Raw genomic sequence first — 24,892 nt, 5'->3', positions numbered from 1 at the left:
AGCACGTGCTCTGCAACAAGAGAAGCCACAGCGATGAGAAGCCTGTGCGCTTCAGTGAAGAGTAGCCCCTGCTCGCTGCAACTAGAGAAAGCCCGCGCGCAGCAACAAAGACCCAACGCAGCCAAAAATAAATAAATAAAATACATTTATATTTAAAACAACAGCCCCTCAATGGACAGGTTTAAAAAAAAAAAAAAATCTTTGAGCAAAGACTTGATGGGAGTGAGGCGGGGGGTGATATCTGGAGGAAGACTATTTCCGACAGAAGGAACAGAAGATGCAAAGGCCCCACGATAGAGGCATGCCTGGCCTGTTTGAGAAACAGCAGGAGGCAGCGAGAACAAGAGAGGGCGCATGGGGAGACAGTCAGCGAGATGAGCCAAATCATGAAGGGCTCCGTAGGCCACGTGACCCGGCCGTAGGTGCAAAACCACTGCAGGGTTTGACGTCTTACAAGTTCAAAGGATCACAAGAGATTCTAAGGAGGCAAGGGCAGAAACTTTAGAAGGCTACTGGAATAATGCTGATGAAAGATGACGTGGCTTGTACCAGCAGATGGACGTGAAGGTAAGAAGTGGTCAGATTCTGAATATATAATGAGGGAGACTTGATAGGCAGTGGAGAAGAAGAAAGGACCCAAGATTGACTCTGGGGCTGAACAACCAAAAGGATAGAAGTCATCAACATATGCTGCTCAACAGTGTAGGCAAGTATACTTTATCCACTGAAAAAGATTCCAATTCAGAATGGATACCATAACACTAAGTTTGGTGCTTAAAAGCCTACGGATTCAGTGAGTTGGAAAACTCTGTCACAGGATCCCTCAGTCCCCAAAGATGTTGACTAGAAGAGACACTGTTGTCTTTCAAAATCAGGCCCTCCCTTCTACTGGGTCTTTCTAATCTCTGTCACATTGCAATACCAATGGTGGAATTAAAATTCAATTTCTTCATGTGTAATAATACTAACACATGGCAGTTGACAAACCTATTTGGTCCACACAGTACAGATGAATCTGGAATCACGTTGTTCAGAGGAAATTAGGTCTCATCTGGTGATTCTTTAATCCTCTCCCCACACCCCAGGGCTGCCCATGTGGTCTTAAGCATTCATGAATGGAAAAGTTGTGACGTCTTGAGAAGAAGAAAATTCAACTTATATGGACCTTTTCTAAATAGGAATCATATCTTATCCACCTTTGGACTTCCAGGGCCTAACACGGGGCCTGACACGTAAGATGCACTCAATAATTACTTCTGGGTGAAATATTTAATCTGGGTTTTGGGGTAGGAGGGCCAGATGTCTATCTGAACCAATGAAAAATCTGAATTAAGACCGTTTGTTTTCCTAAGATGGATATATTCAGGAATGTTTACTTAATAAAGTTGTACCTAACAGAGGTCCTCAAGGGAGCAGCCTTTAATGAAAAGATGAGAACGACTTGTAATTAGTATAGCGATCATTTGCATGTGAACACATGCTTGGAAGCATTTTATTCTCTTGACTGGCTTAAATATTCCATTGCAAGTGTGTTCACCTGATTACTTTGCTTAGCAAACATCACCTTCTAGTCAGTACAAAGCTGAAGTTCAGCCCACACTCCCGTCCTGCTATGCAGAAATTCCGAATCCTGAATTTACTTGTGCATTTTTTTGACAAGCTGCTCAACTTCCCAGGGCCACGGGGCACTTGAGAGAGTGGAGGAGGGGGAGAGAGAGAGGTTTCTTTTTGAACACAAGGATTTAAATTATACAGTCACTTCCATACTTTTTTGATTCTGATGTTGGATTCTGTGATAGTAATTAATGGAGTCTAGTTTAACGAAGCTTTATAGTGTTGGGTCAAGTTCTCCCCATATTCGAGCTTCTTGGCTAATCAATGAGTCTTTAAAATGGAAAAAGCAATAACTCTTCCTAGACACTGAGATCCTATAGAGGTGTGATTTCTCTGATATATTGAAAACATCAGTGGTGGCCTTGTGTTAGGTTTTGGAGACACTCACTAAAGAAAAAGGGATCATCCCATCATGTTTTACTTTGTTATGCACAAGTTGAGCAGTCAGTCTGTGCTTCTACCCACTTCAGTAGAAGTAGATGGCTTTTGACTGAGCCAGATTGCCTGCGTTGGAACCTGGGGTCTGCCATGTGCTTCCTGTGTGACCTTAGTTACTTAACCTCCCAAAAGCTCCATTTCCTCATCTATACAATGGGGACAATGAGACACCTGCTACACAGCGTTCTTGTTGGGGTGGGATTAGTTAAGATAATTATGACCTGCTCACGGGCGTCAGCTATGATTACTGCTTGCCCAGGGCTGCTGCGGTACGTCTGGGAGAACCCTGCCAGTTCCCTTTCAGGCCTGCATTGCAGTAAACTGTCCAGAACACACACTCATCTATCAAAGGAAAACAAATGACTACAGGGAGATATTAGCGATTCTATTCTTAAAACTATTGGGAAAAACCACACTTCACCATAAACCTCAGAACCCTCCTTAAAATACCTGCAATCTGGTGTGTTATTGAGGCAGCCCACAGCCGGGAAGGTGGGCAGTACCTATTAAAAGTTGTTTGGAAATTAATTTCGTGTCTTTTTATGGCTGAGTAATATTCCATTGTACAGATGTGCCACATCTTCTTTATCCATTCATCCGATGATGGACGCTTAGGTTCTTTCCATCTCCGGGCTATTGTAAATAGAGCTGCAATGAACATTTTGGTACATGACTCTTTTTGAATTATGGTTTTCTCAGGGTATATGCCCAGTAGTGGGATTGCTGGGTCATATGGTAGTTCTATTTGTAGTTTTGTAAGGAACCTCCATACCGTTCTCCATAGTGGCTGTACCAATTCACATTCCCACCAACAGTGCAAGAGTGTTCCCTTTTCTTCACACCCTCTCCAGCATTTATTGTTTCTAGATTTTTTGATGATGGCCATTCTGACTGGTGTGAGATGATATCTCATTGTAGTTTTGAAATTAGAACTCAGAGAACAGCTGGGTACCTTTGTTACCGGCAGGCTGCTGACTCAAAATGATGGAAAAAAAAAAAAAGCCTCACTGGAATGAAGAGAGAGAAAAACTGCAGAGCTGAGGGTAAAAAAAAAAAAAAAACCAACCAGCTCTTGGCCTTTGAAAACAGATGGCTCCGGCGTCCTGTCATGAAGTAGGTGTACAGGCATTCACAATTCCACACAGGGCCTAATCCAATTTTGGGGGGAAAAACCAACATCAACAACATGATAAAAACCCAAGGCCAGGTGCAGGCTGTTTCCTCTTGCTGCTCTGTCTGAGGAGGCATTTGTTGCTTTATTTGTATTACAAAAGTCCACACACTTCCCTCACTCTCTCTGCCCAGCCCCACTTCAGCCTCCCGGGCGGCAGGAATGCTGATCATAGAAAGGCTCCCGCCAGGGAAGGAGAGGAAGCTCCTACCCTGCTGACAATTCAGTGTGATTCACATAACTAAGTGCTCACACCTCATGATTCGAGGCACTCGATTCTCTGTGTGTGGATCCCGTTATAACTCAGGGGCAGGTCACAGAAATATCTTCCATCTCTCAGTGCCTTCAGGCACTCTCACTGGGTCTTTTTTTTCTTTAATTAATTTATTTATTTTTGGCTGTGTTGGGTCTTCGTTGCTGCGTACGGGCTTTCTCTAGTTGTGGCGAACGGGGGCTACTCTTCATTGCGGTGCGCGGGCTTCTCATCGCGGTGGCTTCCCTTGTTGCGGAGCGTGGGCTCTAGGTACGCGGGCTTCAGTAGTTGTGGCGCGTGGGCTCTAGAGCGCAGGCTCAGTAGTTGTAGTGGACGAGCTCAGTTGCTCCGCAGCATGTGGGATCTTCCCGGACCAGGGATTGAACCTGTGTCCCCTGCACTGGCAGGCAGATTCTTAACCACTGCGCCACCAGGGAAGTCCTCACTGGGTCTTAGAGTAGCTCACCAAGGCAGGCAGAATGGAGTTTCTTAACCTCTTTTACAGGTAAAGATGATGAGACCCAGAGCGGTCAAGCAGCCCACCCAAGGCCACAGAACTAGTGGGTGACAGACCAGGAATCCAGGGAAAAGAACCTGTAACTCATTACTGAATATACACTGACATAGGGAGATCCTGCCAGAAACACGCTCCTACAACGTCATGACAAACAAACACTGCCATCTGAACGTTCTACGTTGGTTAAGTCATCTAGTCTTCAGTGCCAGTGACACGAGGGGAACAGTGTACAGCAAAAAAAAAAAAAAAAAAGGGTACAATTTTAAAACGAAGCCTTTCATCAAGCTTCACCTTCCTTGTGTAAGAAAAAGATTTGAACCTGAACGTTTCAGGAGAGAGCACTCTTGCTATCCTCATCCTTTCTCTGATTATTTGTCCAAATGAAATTCCTGCAGCTCTCCACTGAGATGAGCAACGTGCTTGAAAACTAGAAAACATGGCATCGACAGAAGCCAGGACTACCGCAACCGATAACACAAAGCCTGTCCCCTTCGGCATTTGCTTCCTTAATCCCTTTAGTTGCTTATGTAACCTCAGTGGTGTATGTGAAGATAGATGTGTCTTCACTCCCTTTGTACATGTCTACTGGGCCCAGCCCAGTGTGTTACACTAAATAGCGATTTATTCATTCTTTAAACAAAATGCTCATTGAAGAGTTTTGGAGACACTGGCAAGTTTAGGCAAAGGACCTTGTATTAGGAGTCATCCAAGGCTCTTGCCCATTTGCACTGGCTCACTGCTCTGCCATACTTCTGTTAATGGTAGGCAGAAGCATAGCAGTAGGGGTGTAAGTTGCCATGTTATAATTTTAAAAGGCTCCCAGAAAGTAAATACATCAAGATATCAATTAAGGAATTTCATCATGTAAGCAGCTCTTTGCAGGAAACTGCCCTCAGCAGGAAGCCCCTTTTCTTGTCACTTTAGCAAAGTTATGTTGTAACTAACTGTTAAACTGACGACCCACATGCTCTACTTATCTCCAGCCCAAGCACGCCTTTCAGATCTTTTAATCATACAATAACCTTGCCTAACCTGTCATTTTTTTTCCCATAGATCAAAGAAGTAGAAATGATGACCAGATCTCTTCCCTAGCTTCCCTTTCAGTAATCTCACGACAAAACTGTGTGGCCAAACCATATGAACACGGTAACATCTAGAAGATGGTCACAATGAGTCGATGAGGCTGCCCGCAGTGGGGGGAAGGTGACAAGTCTGACACCCCCGCATCTCAATGATTAACTGAGATTACTTCCCTTCTTCCCTTTAAAACTTTCATGGCCCAGCAGAATCTTCGGAAGTGGTTTTTGGGGGACACTGAGTTCACCATCTCCCCAAATTGCCCGTATTCTGATTAAAGGCACCTTTCTCTTCTACCAACATTTGTCTCTCTCTCTCGTATTGATTTTTTGAGTGGCGAGCAGCCGGACCTGATTGAGTAACAATCATGGACTGATTTTTTTCTCCTAGTTTTTTATATTTTGAGAATGAATTCCTTTCATATTGGCAAAACCCCAACAATGACACGAAAAATTTTCAAGTGTTTCTATTCCACCTAGAATTAATACCATTCTGAATGAGCTTGTTTCATCTGTGAGATATTAAGAAGTGTTAAGAAATACCCAGGATCATCTGCTAAATCTATTAGGAAGAGGGCAGAAGACTTTGCTGAGTTCAGTTAGTTGGAGCTTGGTGTGAATTTGGCCCAAGTCATGTGTTTCGTCTCCTTGAAGGACATTTGTTTAGCACGTGATGATTTCACACTCCCTTCCCTCTCTCCCCGCCTCCCGCCCCACCCCGTTCATCACTCTCCCCTGGGCACTTATGGATTCTATTCTTGTAAACACAACTTTAAATATCAGTTTCTCTAAAAAGGAGCAGTTCATTTTTATGAACGTCTGAAGGTCTTCCTTCTACGAGATGCCTTGGCGAGGCTTCATTTGCTCTGGAGGTCTTGGGCCCTCCCTATAGTTTAGCAGGCTCTTCCGAAGTGAATCAGCTTCATTTCCCCTGTTGCTCTACCTTAAACCTGGGAGGTGTTTGTTTCCTGGGGTCAGGGCTTGCCGGAGGCGTTCAGCTGCCTGCACACCAGCTGCTACTCCACTCCCGGGTGTGCATTTTGTAACAACACAGCTCCTTTGCCGGTTGTTGAATAGGGAGAGGGGCAGCTGTGAAAGGGAGAAGGCTGATTATTCATTTTCTTTCCTTTGGAAATTCTGCTTTGGGATCCTGCTCCTACTTAGAATGTTTCCCCAGCAGCCCATTCCATTTAGCTCTCTTGCTAGGGAGCATTTTCTGTCAATTTTCTGAAATGTATATATTCCAGGCAGTTCGTTGGAGGTTTTACAGAGATCCTTGTTAGCAAAGCTCAGCCTGGCCTTACTTTGTATTCCAGAAGCCTAGAATTTTAGCAACTCACAATGAACTCAAGTATCCTTATGTGTCATACTCGAAGGATAGGGCTTTGCGAATCAACCTAGAAAACAATGATAGCATCTCTTGGCCATAGAACAAACAGAGAATTCATCCCATCTCCTTGGCTTGGAGACCAAGGATTTATCTCCTGGAACAAGTTCTCAGGGAGGATAGCCAGTGACCTGACATTTTTCTCATATGAGTTCAAAAACAATATTTAAGCTAGTAATTGCTATTTTCTCTTCTTCAGAACTCCTTTTTTTCCCCCTCTGACTTGTTTTGGCTCCAGTCTTTAAAAGCAGAACCAAACTACCATTTCAGGTGGATGAGCTGCAGATTAAGGGTGCAGGGTGACTGTGGCTAGCCCTGAGCCCTGGAGTCCCATTCCACAGATATTGCAAACCACAGACCTTACTACATCCATGCAACTCCAGTGCCTGTTTGGATATTCAAATATTTTCTCAAGAAGCAACAATTATATATTAACTTACAGCACCTGCCCTCCGGGAAATTCAACCCTCGGGGTCTTTGGGTATAAATGGTCTGAAGTTGCTTTTATTTTCCTAGTTCTTGTCAGCACTCTGCTACTCAGCTGATATATGTGTTTTTTTCTCTGCTTTATGATTTATGCGTCAGAGGGACTTGTATAGGCAAAGTGGATAAAGCTATAAATTTTCTTATAGGGCGTATTTTAAATATTACTTTGAATTCAGAACCTGTGTTCTCACTGTGGCTATAAATGCTTTTCTCAAAACAATTCAATAATTTCAAGGGCAGTGTCTCATTTATGAAGGCCTTTCACAGTTAATAGGACTTCCTCTGACAACTGTCAGAGTGTTTCTGGTATGCTACAGTATATTATAGAATCCAGTGTTAGCAACTATGAACTAGTAGAATTTCTGTTAAATTCAACATAATTTGATAATTAACCACACATGCTATTATACATTACCCATTCACATAATTAATGAATGTTATACAGGTCTGTCTTCAGTTGAAGCATTTACTTTACATATCGTATTGACTTTCCCCTGAATAATTACATGTATTTCAGGGGCGACATTACTAGTAAAATTCTAAGACTGTGTTAGGACATAAAAATTGAAGTGACATCAATCTTTCCAATGTACAGAGCTGACACCACAGTAGGGGTATGTATATTGAAAATGTATTTGTTAAGAGTTAGGAGGGTCTATATGAATGTAAAAGCTTATCATTATTGGCTTTTATATATCCTCTTGCTTTGAATTCCTTATTATTTAAATGGAATGGAAACAGCAAAACTACATAACACGTGCATATACAATACTAATATTGACTCATCAGGTATTTGATCCAATGTGGTCATTCAATATCTGTCCTTCAATTTTGAAAATTATTGTTGGAACAATGCCAAAGATAGGAATATAGTTTACTTATTTAGTAAAGTGCTTTGATTCTTAGGAAGCCTCTCTGCTGAATGTCAGGAAAGAGTTAAAGAATTTAAATGAGCCCCAAAGGGATTTTCTACTGGGGAGGAAACAATTATAAGAGAAGCCAAAGCATCACATATTAAACAAGACTGTCTTGTTTTGTAGGCAAAAAGGGAAGTCTTTGAAAGGGAAAACAGACAAAGACCACGTAGAAATGACATGCTGTTGAGGCAGACAATCTTCTTACCAGCAGTTAACTAATTAGTTACTTCTTTTTACGAACGCAAAAGGATACAGAAGTGTCCCAGGTCATGGGAAAGAAGAGGAACCATTAGAACAGGCTGGACACATGTGACATCCCGGGTAGAAGTAGCTTTAGCTTGGTAGCCAGGTTCTTTATAGGGGCTCCTGGTTAGCCAAACTGTGGTTGTCAGGAAAACCACAAAGACTGAAGTTATCAATCTAGCTCTAGTAGACCTACGGCTGGGGGCAGAGTTTGTAATCGATGAAGGTAATAATCTTTTGGCAAAAAATGGTTTTCATTAGAAAAGTGTCCAAAGAAAAAGTGCTGCTTTGGGAAAGCTATGAAGAAAGACAAGTGAAGTGAGAATACGTTAACCCAAAGATTGGTGCAACCTAACCTAAACCAAGATGCCTCCTAAGTACTTAATTAGATGGAGGGAAGTGGTTCCCTTTCAGCACTGTACTGAAATGGCATGAATGGAAAAACGCAAATAGGCACGTATGTAAGACGGAAGACAAGTTAAGGGAAAGGCTCCTTAGCAACTTAGTTTAAAAAAATTCAGGAGAAGGGTGAGAAACCAGAATATTTCTAGAAAGAGGAAATGATGACTAGCTTAGTCTGGACAAGAGGTTCTAATGAAAACTTGGATCCAGAAGTTAGAAAAGTATTAATCTCTACAAATGAGGAATTGGTGTTTAAATGGGAAAGGTGTAATGCTTATCGCAAATAGTTCTGTCAGGGCCTCTGCACACATCTCGATATATCTGTGTGTAATTCGTTCATGCTGCTGCCCTGCTTATTCTCTTCCCTTAGAGGTTATTACAAAATATTGAGTAGAGTTCCCTGTGCTAAACAGTAAGTCCTTGTTATCTATTTTATATATAGTAGTGTACGTATGCTAATCCCACCCTCCTAATTTATCCCTCCGCCCCCCCCTCCCCTTTGGTAACCAGGACAACTTCTACTTTCTTTTGTGTATGGGGGGGGGGGGCAGTTATTTTGTTAAGTGCCAGCTACTCTGAGTTCTTTACGTGAATGAACTCCTTTACAGTGTTACCACAACCTCATGAGGTTAGAATTACAAATATTCTCTTTTTAAGTGAGGAAACTGAGGCATGGCAAGGTCAAGTGACTTTCCCAAGATTAAAAACAGACAGTAGTAGCTGGACTAGGGCTGAACCATGGGGGAGGAGCTTCAGAGCTGAGCTCTTAACCACCAGGCAGCTCCACCCTAACTGTGAGAGGATTGATGAGTGCAAGCTTTCCTTATCTACTTCTGGAAAATGAGCCTGCAATTTCATTTTCTGAGATGATAAGAGGCATTTTAGCCTAAGCAACCCAACATTTATAATGAATTTAACTTGAGACCATGCCAGGACAGACATTTATCATGGTTCATTTAAGTAACTGTTCATTAAGTGATAGGGGAAAAGGAAACCACTATGAGACCAGAAGGGGCCTCTAAGGAGAAAAAGAGAGGGATGTGGGAAACCGAGAATATGAGGTATTGGGAACATATACTGTAGAAAATTATAGAGATGTGCACACGCTCACATTCATAAGTTTTAAAAGCACTGCTTATAAAATCATAATACACGTAGTAGTACAGAACCTTGTTGAGGTCACAGAAAAACACTCCAACAAACAAAATCTATTTTCAAAAAACACAGATTTTTTTCAACTTGTATTTTTCAAACACTGTGAAGGATATTCACAAACCACAGCAATATATTAGAGTTCCCATTTGTTTTCTGTATTCGCTTCTCTGAGACACCATGGTTGCTTGCTTCCCAGCATTTTCCTTTAAACCTCTTCTGAATGAACTTTCTGAATTTCCTTTTCCTGTACCACTATTCTTCATGATTCTGTGCCATGACATCCCAAAAAAGGAGATTGGCGTTGAAAGAAGGCAAGGCAGGAGAAAGAGTTTAGGGCACAGCCAGAATCCGTTTAGCAGGCAAAGGGAAGAGGACTTCTATATATTAACAAGTGTTCCGCCCCTTCGCACAATTAGAAACCGAGTGCGAGCTGCCTGCCAGTGGGGCTGTGCCGACTGGACACTCATCAAGTATAACTGTCTATATAAATATTTCTCAAAGGGATGAGGCTGTGCCCTTAATTTCCAGAAATGAGGCGAACAACAACAACAAATCAATAAATTTGACTACGTAATTTTAAAACTTTTTGAAGCTCTGTGTAAAAAATTTAAATGTAAAGAGACTCTCAGATTTTCATTGAGGCAAAATGCAAGAAAAAACACATTACTGCATACACATTCTAACTAATAATAGAGGCACAATTAAAGGTGGGGAGGGGCAGGGGAAGTAAAGTTTACCAGAGGAAATGCCTTCTAGGCTAGCTTGAAGCATAGGAGGGGTGTGTGTCCCTGTGTGTCTCTGTGTGTGTGTGTGTGCGCGCGCACGCCCGTGTAAAAGTATGAGTAGGACATAATAATAAGTGGGATCCCTTAGGAATCCATTGAGTACATTTAAGTCTTTAGGACCCTGTGTGTAAACAGCCTCACATCTGTGTGGACGAGCTCTTCACCGCAGAAGAGGAAGGGATAAGAATATTTGTGAGTCCATGGAGTTTACTTTTTTTTTTTTTTTTTTTTTTTTTGCGATACGCGGGCCTCTCACTGTTGTAGCCTCTCCCGTTGTGGAGCACAGGCTCCGGACGCGCAGGCTCAGCGGCCATGGCTCACGGGCCCAGCCGCCCCGCGGCACGTGGGATCTTCCCGGACCGGGGCACGAACCCGTGTCCCCTGCATCGGCAGGCGGACTCTCCACCACTGCGCCACCAGGAAAGCCCATGGCGTTTACTCTTTGAGGGAGTGAGGGCTAACTCAGTCACAGCAAATCTCAAATCCTGATGTCATTGGATCAGACAGAACAGTTTAGTCTTTCAATGGTCTCCTAATGAAAACTTTGGTCCCTCATAGACACAAACGCCAGTGCTCTGCTCATCTGGTGTTGGGGCCCATGAGGAAGTGTATTTCTGCCGTCTTTTCTCCCAGGAAATGCCCCCTCTGACCCACGACCTTGTGCCTTCTGCTAAAACATCAGCTCCACGGGGTCGCAGATGTGTTCCTCTTTACACGTCTGCCACACTCCCTGAAAATGGGAAGTTTATGAAAACATATGCCAAGCCGGAGCCCATGTGCTCATCAGCCTGAGGTAAGGTGAGCGATTTGATTTTGGTCCTGGGAGATTCTTCAAAACCACTTTCCTCCACTCCTTGCATTTACAGCGTAAATCAAATGTTGAATGATTATCACTCCCTTCCTTACAAACTACATTGTGCCTTCTTTCCTGTTAGTTTTTGGTTGATGTTAGCAAAACACACTGCTTCATGAAGAGTTAGCTGTGGTCTTTTCAATTCCTCTCCAAAGAATTTATGCTAGTGCAGCAAAGGTAAACTACTAATAATCCGCCTTCAACATTATGGCTTCATGTTTGACTGGGAAGCCTTCACAACTGAAAATGAACCCGGATATCAGAAATGGAGAAACTGCTGAATCGGAAGTCTCCCAGTAACTGCCCAGTGTAACTTCCTTTCCACCTTTTGCTGGTTTAAAGACTGCTTGAAGTCTTCTTTTTCTTTCCTTTTTTTTGGGCAGGCATCTTACCACCTCATAAGACAGACTACTCTTAATTGTTACAACACTTTTCTTTGTACTTTAAATGAAAAAAAGTCTTTCTTCCTGATAGGTTCATGGCAGTTTCTTTCTCTACTATGACACAGTGTTTTATAACCCAGCTCTTGATAATAATTCTATTGTTCTAACATTTATTTAGTCCTGCCTACCTCCAATACTGCTGCTGTTGGCTATTGTCCAGTGAGTGCCCACAATTCAATAGCCGCTTTGCCTATACTGTCTCTAAACCTTAAACAACATCCCAAGAAGTTTTATTCATCCCATTGTACTGATAAGAAAACTGAGGCTCAGAGAATCGAACCAACATTTCCTGAAACACACAGGTTAATTAGCAGAGCCAGAACTTTGAACACAGGGATGCCCGGCTCCAAAATTCATGTGTTGTTTTTTTTTTTAACCCCGCCACAAAATACGTGCTGCTGTTTACTTGATGTACTGCCACTATGTATCAGGCGCTGAGTTGGGTGCTATAGCAATAAAGGGATGTCTACAGTACATAGTGGGCTCTTGAGAAGTTATCAATTTGACAGGAAAGACAGTCACATACTGATAGTATCTGTGGCAGGAAGACTTCGTCAAGCTAAGAATCTCATTCCCTCACTAGGTGGAATCATGCCACAGCATTGCTGGTTAACATTTCCTCCTTAGAACCCAAAGTCTATATACAGTGAAATACCAAAAAGTTACCACTGTGGACAGCTGAAAAAATATCCTCACAAAAGAATATCCAAGACCTGCTATGTCTGAATCGAACATCTATTTCTTTATACTGCATGTTCCAGTTTCTGAGAGCTTGGAGGTAGGTGAGGCCAATATAGACTCATAGCAAAGCAGCCAGAATTCTAGACTTGGGTCCAGATCAACAACCTTCCATGAGTTCACAAGGGGTGGTAGAGGACAGTGGGATGGACAGATGGGCTGTTGTCTTAATGTTCAAGTTGTACCGAATAACTAAACTGCCTGGAATTCCTCCTTATCTGTGTGCTTTGTGTCTGAAACCAACGCTGAACTGCCCTTCTTTGAGTATAAATAATAATGCTAATTGTACAGAGTGTGCTGGGTGTGTGTGTGTGTACATGTATGCAGTGCGTGCATGTGTGTGTGTGAGACTGAGAGAAAGAGAAATTGGCTAAAATGGAAGGTCACTTTAAGAAGATTTTTAAAATCCAACCCAAATGAGCATTCATATTTTTAAAAATCTCAATGTTTTTTTAAAGTTTGACAAACTTATTGGTATTTTAGTAAAGACATTCATCTCAGTCGTTTCCCTCTCCCATCTTCTTTTTTTTAAATTGGGGTATAGCTGTTTTACAATGTTGTGTTAGTTTCTACCGTACAGCGAAGTGGAGCTCCCTGTGCTATACAGCAGGTTCTCAGTACTTACCCATTTTACACATTAGTGTATATATGTTAATCCCGATATCCCAATTCATCCCACCCACCCTTCCCCCCTTGGTGTCCATACACTTGTTCTCTACATCTGTGTCTCTATTTCTGCCTTACAAACTGGTTCATCTGTACCATTTTTCTAGGTTCCACATATATGTGTTAATATACGATATTTGTTTTTCTCCTTCTGCCTTACTTCACTCTGTATGACAGTCTCTGGGTCCATCCACATCTCTACAAATGACCCAATTTCGTTCCTTTTCATGGTTGAGTAATATTCCATTGTATATATTTACCACATCTTCTTTATCAATTCATCTGTCGATGGACATTTAGGTTGCTTCCATGACCTAGCTATCGTAAATGGTGCTGCAAGGAACATTGGGGTGCATGTGCCTTATTGAATTATGCTTTTCTCTGGGTATATGCCCAGCGGTGGGACTGCTGGGCCATATAATAATTCTATTTTTAGTTTTTTAAGGAACCTCCATACTGTTCTCCATAGTGGCTGTATCAACTTACATTCCTACCAACAGTGCAAGAGGGTTCCCTTTTCTCCACACCCTCTCCAGCATTTACTGTTTGTAGATTTTCTGATGATGCCCATTCTAACCAGTGTGAGGTGATACCTCATTATAGTTTTGATTTGCATTTCTCTAGTAATTAGTGATGCTGAGCATCTTTTCATGTGCCTCTTGGCCATCTGTATGTCTTCTTTGGAGAAATGTGTATTTAGGTCTTCTGTCCATTTTTTGATTGGGCTGTTTGTTTTTTTTTTTTTTTTTTTTTTTTTGCGGTACGCGGGCCTCTCACTGCTGTGGTGTCTCCCGCTGCGGAGCCCAGGCTCCGGACGCGCAGGCTCAGCGGCCATGGCTCACGGGCCCAGCCGCTCTGCGCGGCATGTGGGAATCTTCCCGGACCGGGGCACGAACCCGTGTCCCCTGCATCGGCAGGCGGACTCTCAACCACTGTGCCACCAGGGAAGCCCTGTTTTTTTGATATTGAGCTGCATGAGCTGTTTGTATATTTTGGAGATTAATCCTTTGTCCATTACTTCATTTGCAAATATTTTCTCCCATTCTGAGGGTTGTCTTTTCTTGTTTATGGTTTCCTTTGCTGTGCAAAATATTTTAAGTTTAATTAGGTCCCATTTGTTTACTTTTGTTTTTCTTTCCATTACTCCAGTAAGTGGGTCAAAAAAGATCTTGCTGTGATTTGTGTCAAAGAGTGTTTTTCCTATGTTTTCCTCTAAGAGTTTTACAGTGTCCGGTCTTACATTTAGGTCTTTAATCCATTTTTTAAATTAACTGTATTTATTTATTTATTTTTAGCTGCATTGGGTCTTCGTTGCTGTGTGTGGGCTTTCTCTAGTTGCAGCGAGCGGGGGCTAGTCTTCGTTGCAGTGCGTGGGCTTCTCTTTGTGGTGGCTTCTCTTGTTGCACAGCATGGGCTCTAGGCATGTGGGCTTCAGTAGTTGTGGCTGGCAGGCTCTAGAGTGCAGGCTCAGTAGCTGTGGCATTTGTTGCTCTGCAGCATGTGGGATCTTCCTGGACCAGGGCTTGAACTTGGGTCCCCTGCGTTGGCAGGGGGATTCTTAACCACTGTGCCACCAGGGAAGCCCTTTAACCCATTTTGAGTATATTTTTGTGCATGGAGTCATGGAGTGTTCTACTTTCATTCTTTTACATGCAGCTGTCCAGTTTTCCCAGCACCACTTATTGAAGAGACTGTCTTCTCTCCATTGTATATCCTTGCCTCCTTTGTCATAGATTAGTTGACCATAGGTGTGTGGGTTTATCTCTGGGCTTTCTATCCTGTTCCATTGATCTATATTTCTGTTTTTCTGCCAGTACCGTACTGTCTTGATTATTGTAACTTTGTAGTACAGTCTGAAGTCAGGGAGTCTGATTCCTCCAGCTTTTTTTTTCTCTCAAGATTGCTTTGGCTATTCGGGGTCTTTTGTGTCTCCATACAAATTTTAAGAATTTTTTTGTTCTAGTTCTGTGAAAAATGCCATTGGTAATTTGATAGGGAGTGCACTGAATCTATAGATTGCTTTGGGTAGTATAGTCATTTTGACAATACTGATTCTTCCAATTCAAGAACATGGTATATCTCTCCATTTGTTTGTGTATTCTTTGATTTCTTTCATCAGTGTCTTACAGTTTTCTGAGTATAGGTCTTTTACCTCCTTAGGTAGGTTTATTCCTAGGTATTTTATTCTTTTTGTTGCAATGGTGAATGGGATTGTTTCCCTAATTTCTCTTTCTGATCTTCCATTGTTAGTGTATAGGAATGCAAGAGATTTCTGTGCATTAATTTTATATCCTGTGACTTTACCAAATCCATTGATTAGCTTTAGTAGTTTTCTGGTGGCTTCTTTTGGATTTTCTATGTACAGTATCATGTCATCTGCAAACAGTGACAGTAAAAATCTCAATTCTGATTTACTGGAACTTACATTGCATCAACCAGGAAAAGAGAATCACAGAAGACAAAGATAATTTAGACTTAACCTAATAAATTATATTTGGCAGCAATGATTTGGGCTCAGAGAATTTAGACATTTGTTCAAGGCCACACAAATAGTTAGTGACAGACTATAATTTACGAACTTTTTCCGTTCCATGGCACCTCACCCTACAACATACAAGTCTGCAGTTATAATTATTGCAATATGGAAACTTTTACAACTCCCTAATGCCTGGAGTAAGGCGTGTAAGACATAGGCGTCAACCATAAGTAAAAAGAACTGACATTTTGGAACGTTCTTCTAAAACCACAAACTACTTTAGTACTATCTCCTTTACAGTAACAGAGTCAGTGGAGTACAGTAGAAAGGAAACAGGTATTACATTCAGACAGAGCTGCATTAGAAGCTTAGCCTTGTGACTTCTTAGTTATGATTGTAGCTAACTTACCAAGTTTCTCTAAATTGTTTCCTCACTGCAAAGTGGGGAGAATAAAATGTACCTACGTACATGTTTCTAAAGGTTTAATTAAGTGTGTGAATTACCCAGCTTAGTGCTGGTACAAATGTTAGAGCCTGCCTAAGACTGGTAAAAATGGTGTATACAGATAAGACAGAAACTGAGCATTTCATATTTCCTTTTCTTCCATTTGCTTTCAGTTCAAAACTCTGAAGCATTTCCTGATAATGGCTGTTCTTCAAAGAATGAGATCAGAAAATTCACTTCATTACTACCTTTTAATCTCCACCACATTCATCACCTATAACTTGCCCCTTGGGCTCTCCTCTACAGAAATCAATGTGCTCCTTACTGAATTGTCAACTTGCATAAAACTGTCAAGGCCAATGATACGGTTTTGGGAGAAAAAGATATGAAAAAGTCCCTGGTACACACTGGGAGTTTGATGATGAGATTTGTCTTTGACTGTAATGGGTATCTTTTTAATGACATTTTTCTGGTTTCTTTGAATTTTGTAGAGATGTTAAAGAAGGTGACATAACCAAAGGCCACCATCTTTCACCCTTGAATCCTGGAATTAGTTTGTACTGGGTATGAAAAGAAGCTATAAAATTCAAGGGATTTTTTTCCCCCTACACATTAAATTTCATTGTGTTCTTTATAGAAAAATTCACATCTTTAATCTATTTTTTAGTATTTTGTCTCCATTTCAGAATCCCACCAGAATCTCAAGGTGATAATGTACTTGTTCATTCATATTCTGCAATGAACAATATCTTACATTCTTTACTGCCCTCACTTTCTCTCCCATGTATGTTACCTTTGCGCCCTTTCCCCCTTCTTCCATTTAACAAATATTAATGATTATGTGAATGACAATTCTGAATAATATTGAGAGGGGAAGAGAGATGAATGAAATGTTACCTCCTCTCATGTCAGTGGGGCTGGAATTGCCAGATACCTGGTTCAGTAGCACAGGCAGAGGTGAGGGGAGGAAACAGTGTAAACATTTCTAAAGAAAGCAAGTTCACTTCGGGGGTCTAATGCAACGTGACGTTAGCACATTTCATAGATCGAATAAAAACTGTGCCCGGATAGCATGCATGCTCAAACTGGGGCACCCTGCCTGGCCAAGCCCCTGGTGTTAATGAGACACCCTGCAGCACATCCTGGCTTCACCAACCAGAAAAGGAGATGTCAGTGTATGCCCTCCGGGCGTTTGAAGTTGGCACTTATTTTCAAATTTCCTTCCTGCCTGGCAGAGGAAACACTTTCTCAGACACATGATAAAACTGCAGCATGGAGTGGGATAACGAGGCTCTGGCAGGGACTGTTTCAGAGAACTGCCGTGCTCACCAGCTGCATTGACTGTGTGCCCTCAACACACACACACACACACGCACACACGCACACACGCACACACACACATCACTCAAGATTACTGATGACCTCTTTTTATCCCACAATGAAGAAGAATTTTCATCTGACATGGCTCACCCAAGAGAAATTTGTCAAGTGCTATATAGTATGTAAGAGGAATGTGGTTGAGGGTAGGGGGCTGGGGGATTGGAGACTGGAACCAAAATCATACCAATGCATATTTGCTTAATATTATTAGAAAAAGAACTCTTCCTTGCTCAAAACTCAGAAAGCGTAGGGAATCCTATTCCATTTTAGAAAACATTTCTTTATGAAAAGTTTCAAACATATACAAAAGAATGGGAAAACGAACCCCCAAGTACCCATCACCTAGCTTCAACATTGATCAAATGATGGCCAATTTCATTCCCTCTATCCTCCCGATCTCCACCTAAGCCTCTACAATTGATTCTATTTGTTGTCATTACATTGTGTTTGTATCAGGATTCACCTAAGGTTATTACATTGCAATTGTTGATACATATTTTAGTTTTCTTTTAATCTATACGTTTTCCCCATCTGGTCTGAAGTAGCCTTTGAATTCTAAACTCCGGGTCCTTGTACTAGGAGGTGGAAATCTGCCTTTAAAACAACCTGTGGCAACTTAAATGTCTAAATATGGAGGAATGGTTAAATAAACAGTGGTGTTTGGTTAACTATTTGTTAACCACTGTGCACGATGTGGTTGAAAGAATGCCCTCTCTGTGAAACCCAGGGCAAGGTTTATTTTTGAGCCTCAATGTATCTATTTGTAAAATGAGAATAAAGGATTAAATAAATTAAACCCAAGGATTAAATAAAGTACATACATCTCCAATCACAGTGCTCATTACATAACACCAGAGCATACAGGGGTGTTTTGATATCATTTTAGTATATATAATACTTATAAATTTTTAATGGACGTATTTTATTTCCCCCTAAAATCATGTTAGGCTGCAGCTAAGCAATGAGGTTGGTGCTTCAGGGAAGCAGAGCATGGGGACTGCCTCATACATCACGGCATCATGGGTCAGCCTTAAGTCTCACAACAGACTCTCCTAAGAGCAATGACAATCTGAAAGCCAGGTTTGTGGAGCGACAGCAAGGGTTTCTAAATTTTAAAGTTCCCTTTCCTTCATATCAAGAGTTCGGCCTTACCAAAGTGTCCTCTGTTTGGTTTGGTTTCATTTTTTTAAGTGTACAAAAAACACAAAATAGTATGGTATGGTAGTTATAACGAGACAGGAAGAGGAAAGAACTGTTCTATCTGTGCTGACACAGGGGAGAGTCCAAACAAGAAGGGAGAAGAATTTGGGGAAGAAGGTGGGAAGCTCGTGTGTCTCGACTTCTCGGAGGCAGGTATCTTAAGGGTGGGGAGACTCTTGCATAAGTTGACAAAGAAAGTTGAAAGTATCTGTTGCCTTTTCTCCATTTGAAAGAATCTCACCTCGACTAAGGACGGCACCCCAGGTAATGCAGGAGAGATGGTGTAAAACTGACTGATGAATATGGCTAGACAGATGACCTTAAAACAGTTCTGACTCCCTCCGAATACTGCATGTGCATCCCTTCTGGGGGCCCCAATGTCTCAATTGGCTCAGGAGAGTGAAAACCCCTTCTCAGGGGTTTCTGAGAAGGCCAGTGAACCAGCAGAAGCCGGGCACTGGAATAGATGGAAACACCTGAGACCTCTTCCCTCATCACCATGGTCTCACGTAAGCCGTTCACCTACCCACTCCACCCAACCCCCAAAAATCCCCACCCAGAGGCCATCTTGCAAAGAAGACGAGGGACAGAAATCTCAAACACTGAGCATTTTTCTGCAATAAACTCAACTGAACTTACTATTTCACAGATACAGACTGTTTAGCTGGAAAAGACTAAGCTATCACGAATTGCCAATTTTTCCAATTACCTACTAGGTTGATGAGAAAGATCGTTAGCTCCAGAAATTTAAAACTCTGTATTCTCTCTGCACATGTGAGTGTATCGTATAATCTGATGCCCTAATCTACAATGAAAAGGGAAAAAAGCAGAGCGCCAAGTATGATTATAACCATGTAAAACGAAGCTTTAGAAAACGGGAGAGAAGATCGAGAGTCATTACAAATGTAATCTGTATAAATGTAAATTTGTCCAAATTACAAAATGTAAATAGTGGTTGTGTTTGGTTTGGGCAGCCTTGGGTTCTAGTCTTCTCTGTTTCATTTAATCACAATACTTTGATTTTGTGTGAAAAACATATTTTGAAACTTGGAGAACTTATTACCTTAAATACATTATATTTAATAAGCAATGACTGAGCACTAACGTTTCACAGGCATTGCACTGATCACCATGGAAAATACAAAGATGGATGAGATATGCTCCCAATGCCAAAGGAATTCCCAACATGGTGGAAGAAACAGATGGCTAAGTGGCAAAGGGAATTCAACATCTACTGTTTCCCAGCTATAAGAAATTTAGTTTTTCCCATCTACTCCAAACCACCTCCAGAGGACTTCAATTCACTTCGATGATGAAAACAAAAGCATGAAACTAGTATGATAATTTGCATTTACATATCTATCCTTGGAAAAAAAAATACACATATAATGAGGGTATGCCATGCCTTTACTAGTCGATACAGCTTGCTGTGCACGTATTAGAGACCTCCAACCATTTACTGGGACCACTTTATAATGAGGTCCCTTTGTTATTTCAACAATGAGCTTCCCTTAGGTGTAGTACACGATTAGTGTCACACTGATATAAAAGTGTACTGCATGACAAACAGTAAGAAGAGTTAAACTTCAGAGTTTTAAGAAACATCAGCCTTTATCTAGGTTCGTAGTTTTCAAATTTTAGCATGCATCAGGGACCACCTGGATGGCTAGTTAAAACACAGACTGCTGCCTCATCTTAGTTTCTGATTCGTTAGTCTTGGGTGGGGTCCTCTAATCTGCATTTCTAACATCTGTGGTTTCTGGCTGATTCTACAGTCGTTGGACTTGCACTTTAAAAACCATTAATCTAGGGCTTCCCTGGTGGCACAGTGGTTGAAAGTCCGCCTGCCGATGCAGGGGACACGGGTTCGTGCCCCGGTCCGGGAAGATCCCACATGCCACGGAGCGGCTGGGCCCGTGAGCCATGGCCGCTGAACCTGCGCGCCCGGAGCCTGTGCTCCGCAACGGGAGAGGCCACGACAGTGAGAGGCCCGCGTACCGCAAAAAACAAACAAACAAAAAAAACCCCATTAATCTACATCAACTTCTTTTGCAATTTAGGAATCACTTTTCTGTAACCTTTGGTCTCTGCTCAAATAATTCAATGAATGAGGCACTCACTAAATTGCAAGGAAGCCAGTTTCCCTGTTGGACAGGCTAATTCTATAAGAATTTACTGGAGTCAAAATATGTTTCCTTGAAACCTTTGTTCACCACATGTCTATTCCTTTCTGCTCTAAACAACTCTTCAGATGTCTTCTCTTAACCAAGCTGAAAATTCCCATTCTTCAACCATTTATTCTACATAATTCCTCTTTTTCTACCACGTTATCATCCCCTGCTGAAACTCCCAGTTATAAAGACCACTCTCAAAACACGGGGCTGAGAACACAGCATTCTAGATACTGATCCACTGGTACTATCCCCTTCCATAAGCTGACGTCATATATCCATTAACAAAGGACTGGGTTTTATTACTTTGTTTGGAGCAATCATGCCACTTTAGTAGTTGATACTCCATAGAAGGTCTGAACTCTTTCACATTCTGAACGGATACTGACCTTTCTCTTCTTATCCACTTGAAATAAGAATTCTGCTTTTATTCTCGCTAAATTTCATTATCTTATTAGGTCATAATTCCAGTTTACCAAGTATAGGATGGTGGTTAAGAACAAGGTCTTTGAAGTCAGACAGTCCTGGGTGCAAATCATAGCTCTACCGTTTAACAGCCATGTGACCATGGACAAATTACATGACCAGCATAAACCTCGGCTTCCTCACAGGCATTATGGTGATAACAGTAGTTACCTCACAGAGGTATTTCATGAGATGATATATACAAAGTGCTTAGCATAGTGTCCGGTGCATATTACGTGCCTAATAATAGTTAGCCATTATTATTTTATTAAAAGCAATCTAAAACACTAAGGTTTATGCTGTACAAAGTAAGAGCAGAAGTCTTTTACAGAAACCTACAAACCCTTATTAGAAGTTTTCAAAAAATTCAAATAAATATACAGGTATTGTTTTTGCCTCAGGGAGACTGGAAATCATAAATCTATATGTTCACTCCAAGGATATTTACAGACTTAGCACAATTTCAAACAAAATGGCAACATGGGGCTTCCCTGGTGGCACAGCGGTTAAAAATCCCCCTGACAATTCAGGGGACATGGATTCAAGCCCTGGTCTGGGAAGATCCCACATGTCGCGGAGCAACTAAGCCCGTGCGGCACAACTACTGTGCCTGTGCCCTAGAGCCTGAGAGCCACAACTACTGAGCCCACGTGCCACAACTACTGAAGCCCGTGCACCTAGAGCCATGCTCCGCAACAAGAGAAGCCACTGCAATGAGAAGCTCATGCACCACAAACGAAGAGTAGTCCTCGCTCGCTGCAACGAAGACCCAATGCAGCCAAAAATAAATAAAATAAATTTTTAAAATGGCAATATGATTTTTTAAATTGCAACAAAATTTGTATGAAAAATATGAGAAAAGGCAAAACTCTGATAGACAATCCAAGCATGAGAAAAGAGAAAGAAATCTAGCCATATCAGACATTAAACTTATACAAAAGTATTAGAACTTAAAACTGTGGTATTGACATAAACACAGAAAGGCACACCAACAGGAAAAGGTGGAAACATTAGAAATAAACCCAAAACATATGTGGAAAGCTAAGTCAGTTTTCCCAAGTAGAGGGACAAAGAAGGCTCATTTAATAAGTTGCATTAAGATAAAATAGGACAATTTAGAAAACCAAAGTGTTAGAGCTACACCTTACACCATACAAGAATCCACTGAGGAAACGCAGAGGGATGGATGTGTTGTCACTACTGAATATACAGAAACTGAAAGCCTCTGTAAGTGAAAATGTTGTAAATTAAATTTTGTCCTATAAGAACAACTGATTCAGAAAAATATTTGTACTGAAAATGTCAGGTAAATTAACATTTGTAATATATGAAGAGTTCATTCAAATTCAGAAGGAAAACCTCAAAACCTAAAAATCGAATAAGCCATGACATTAACACAAACATTACATAGAGAAATATCAGTAATAAAGAAAAACAGGGGAAAAGACCATCCTTGATGGAGCCTGGAGATACCTTTAATCGCCTATTTAAGTAGCTCATAAATTGAAAAAATGGTAGCCATTGCCGGTTAAAGTTTAAGGAAGCTGTTGTTTTCACTTATTTATAGTGATCATTTCAGTTGATGCATTCTTTCTGGAAGGCAATATATTAAGAATAATAAAGATGGATATTTTCTGATCCAAATTTTAGACTCCAGAATTTCTCCTCATGGCATAATTCAACAGAAACAAAAACCTATGCGCAGAATAGCTATCTATGATTCCAAAAGACTGAAAAAAAAGCATAAATGTCCAAGATTACAGGAATAGATAATAAAATCAATTCAGCAAAATATTATATAGTAATTAAAATAATTATGAAGACTATATAGACACGTTTAAAACACCATCATTAATGAAAACAGCTCATGCATGCATTTTTCTTTTTGCATTTTACATGCCCACAGGATGTATTTTATCCTGAGCGTAACAAAGTAAATGCGGCGGTCTGTAAAATGAAAAAAGGGCTAACAGTAGAGGAGAATTATTTTAATTTTAAATCATTAATTACTTAAGCACTATTCTTGAAAAGTTTTACATTCTGTTTTAGGTGCTATGATGGGCCTAGGACTGCTGATAGAATTGTCAGCCACCTGAAGAAGCAGGCTGGACCAGCTTCAGTTCCTCTCAGGACTGAGGAAGAATCTGAAAATTCCTTACTGATAAAGATGCTTCTGTAGTGGGTTCTTTCAAAGATTTATTCAGTGAAGCTCACTCTGAGTTGCAAAAAGCAGCCAGCAACTTGAAAGATAACTACCAATTTACACACACCAATGTTGAGTCTCTGGTGAACAAGTATGATGATGATGGAGAGGGTATCACCTTGTTTTGTCCTTCACATCTGATGAGCAAGTTTGAGGACAAGACTGTGGCATATACACAACAGAAAATGACCAGTGGAAAGATTTAAAAAGTTTATTCAGGAAAACATTTTTGGTATCTGCCCTCACATGACAGAAGACAATAAAGATTTGATACAGGGTAAGGACTGATACAGGGTAAGGACATGCTAAACGTTCCAACTACTGGAGAAACAGAGTGATGATGGTGGCAAAGAAATTCCTGGATGCTGGGAAGAAACTCAACTTTGCTGTAGCTAGCTGCAAAACCTTTAGCCATGAACTTTCTGATTTTGGCTTGGAAAGCGCCACTGGAGAGATTGCTGTTGTTGCTATCAGAACTGCAAAAGCAGAGAAGTTTGTCATGCAGGAGGAATTGTCGCGTGATGGCAAGGCTCTTGACATATTCCTGCAGGATTACTTTGATGGTAACCTGAAGAGATACCTGAAGTCTGAGCCCATCCCAGAGAGCACTGATGGGCCCGTAAAGGTAGTGGTAGCAAAGAATTTTGATGAACTAGTGAATGATGAAAATAAAGATGTGCTGATTGAATTTTATGCTCCTTGGTGAGGTCACTGTAAGAATCTGGAGCCTAAGTATAAAGAACTGGGAGAGAAGCTCAGAAAAGACCCAGATATTATCAGAGCCAAGATGGATGCCACAGCCAACGATGTGCCTTCTCCATATGAAGTTAGAGGTTTTCCTACCATCTGCTTCTCTCCAGCCAACAAGAAGCTAAATCCAAAGAAATACGAAGGTGGCCATGAATTAAATTATTTTATTAGCTATCTAAAGTGAGAGGCCACACCACCTCCCCCCCCGCCCCCATAATTCAAGAAAAACCCAAGAAGAAGAAGGTAGCACAGGAGGATCCCTAAAGCAGCAGCCAAATATACCACTTTGTCAAAGGACTCTTGCAGGGACTTCCCTGGTGGTCCAGCGGTAAAGAATCCGCCTCCCAATGCAGGGGACGTGGGTTCGATCCCTGGTCGGGGAACTAAGGTCCCACACGCTGCGGAGCAACCAAGTCCACGCGCCACAACTACTGAGCTCGCGTGCCTCAACTAGAGCCCGTGTGCGGCAAACGGAAAGAGGCCACACACTCTGGAACCCACGGGCCCCAACTACAGAGCCCACGTGCCCTAGAGCCCACACACAACTAGAGAAGTGAAAACCCGTGTAGCCACAACTACAGAGAAGCCCTCACACTACGATGACGGGCCCACGCGCCACAAGAGAAGATACCGCGTGCTGCCACTAAGACCCGATGCA

General features: G+C 41.5%; 1 pseudogene; it reads left to right on the top strand.

Annotated features, from left to right (window-relative positions):
* The first annotated feature begins 301 nt into the window (after nucleotides 1-301).
* Nucleotides 302-24,359, top strand: LOC136125035 (protein disulfide-isomerase A3 pseudogene; annotated as a pseudogene).
* The last annotated feature ends 533 nt before the right edge of the window (nucleotides 24,360-24,892 follow it).

Source organism: Phocoena phocoena, chromosome 6 (genome assembly GCF_963924675.1).
Source record: "Phocoena phocoena chromosome 6, mPhoPho1.1, whole genome shotgun sequence".
NCBI classification, from domain to species: Eukaryota; Metazoa; Chordata; class Mammalia; order Artiodactyla; family Phocoenidae; genus Phocoena; species Phocoena phocoena.
Note: the sequence above shows the minus strand (reverse complement) of the source record. Positions and strands in the feature narration are given on the sequence as shown.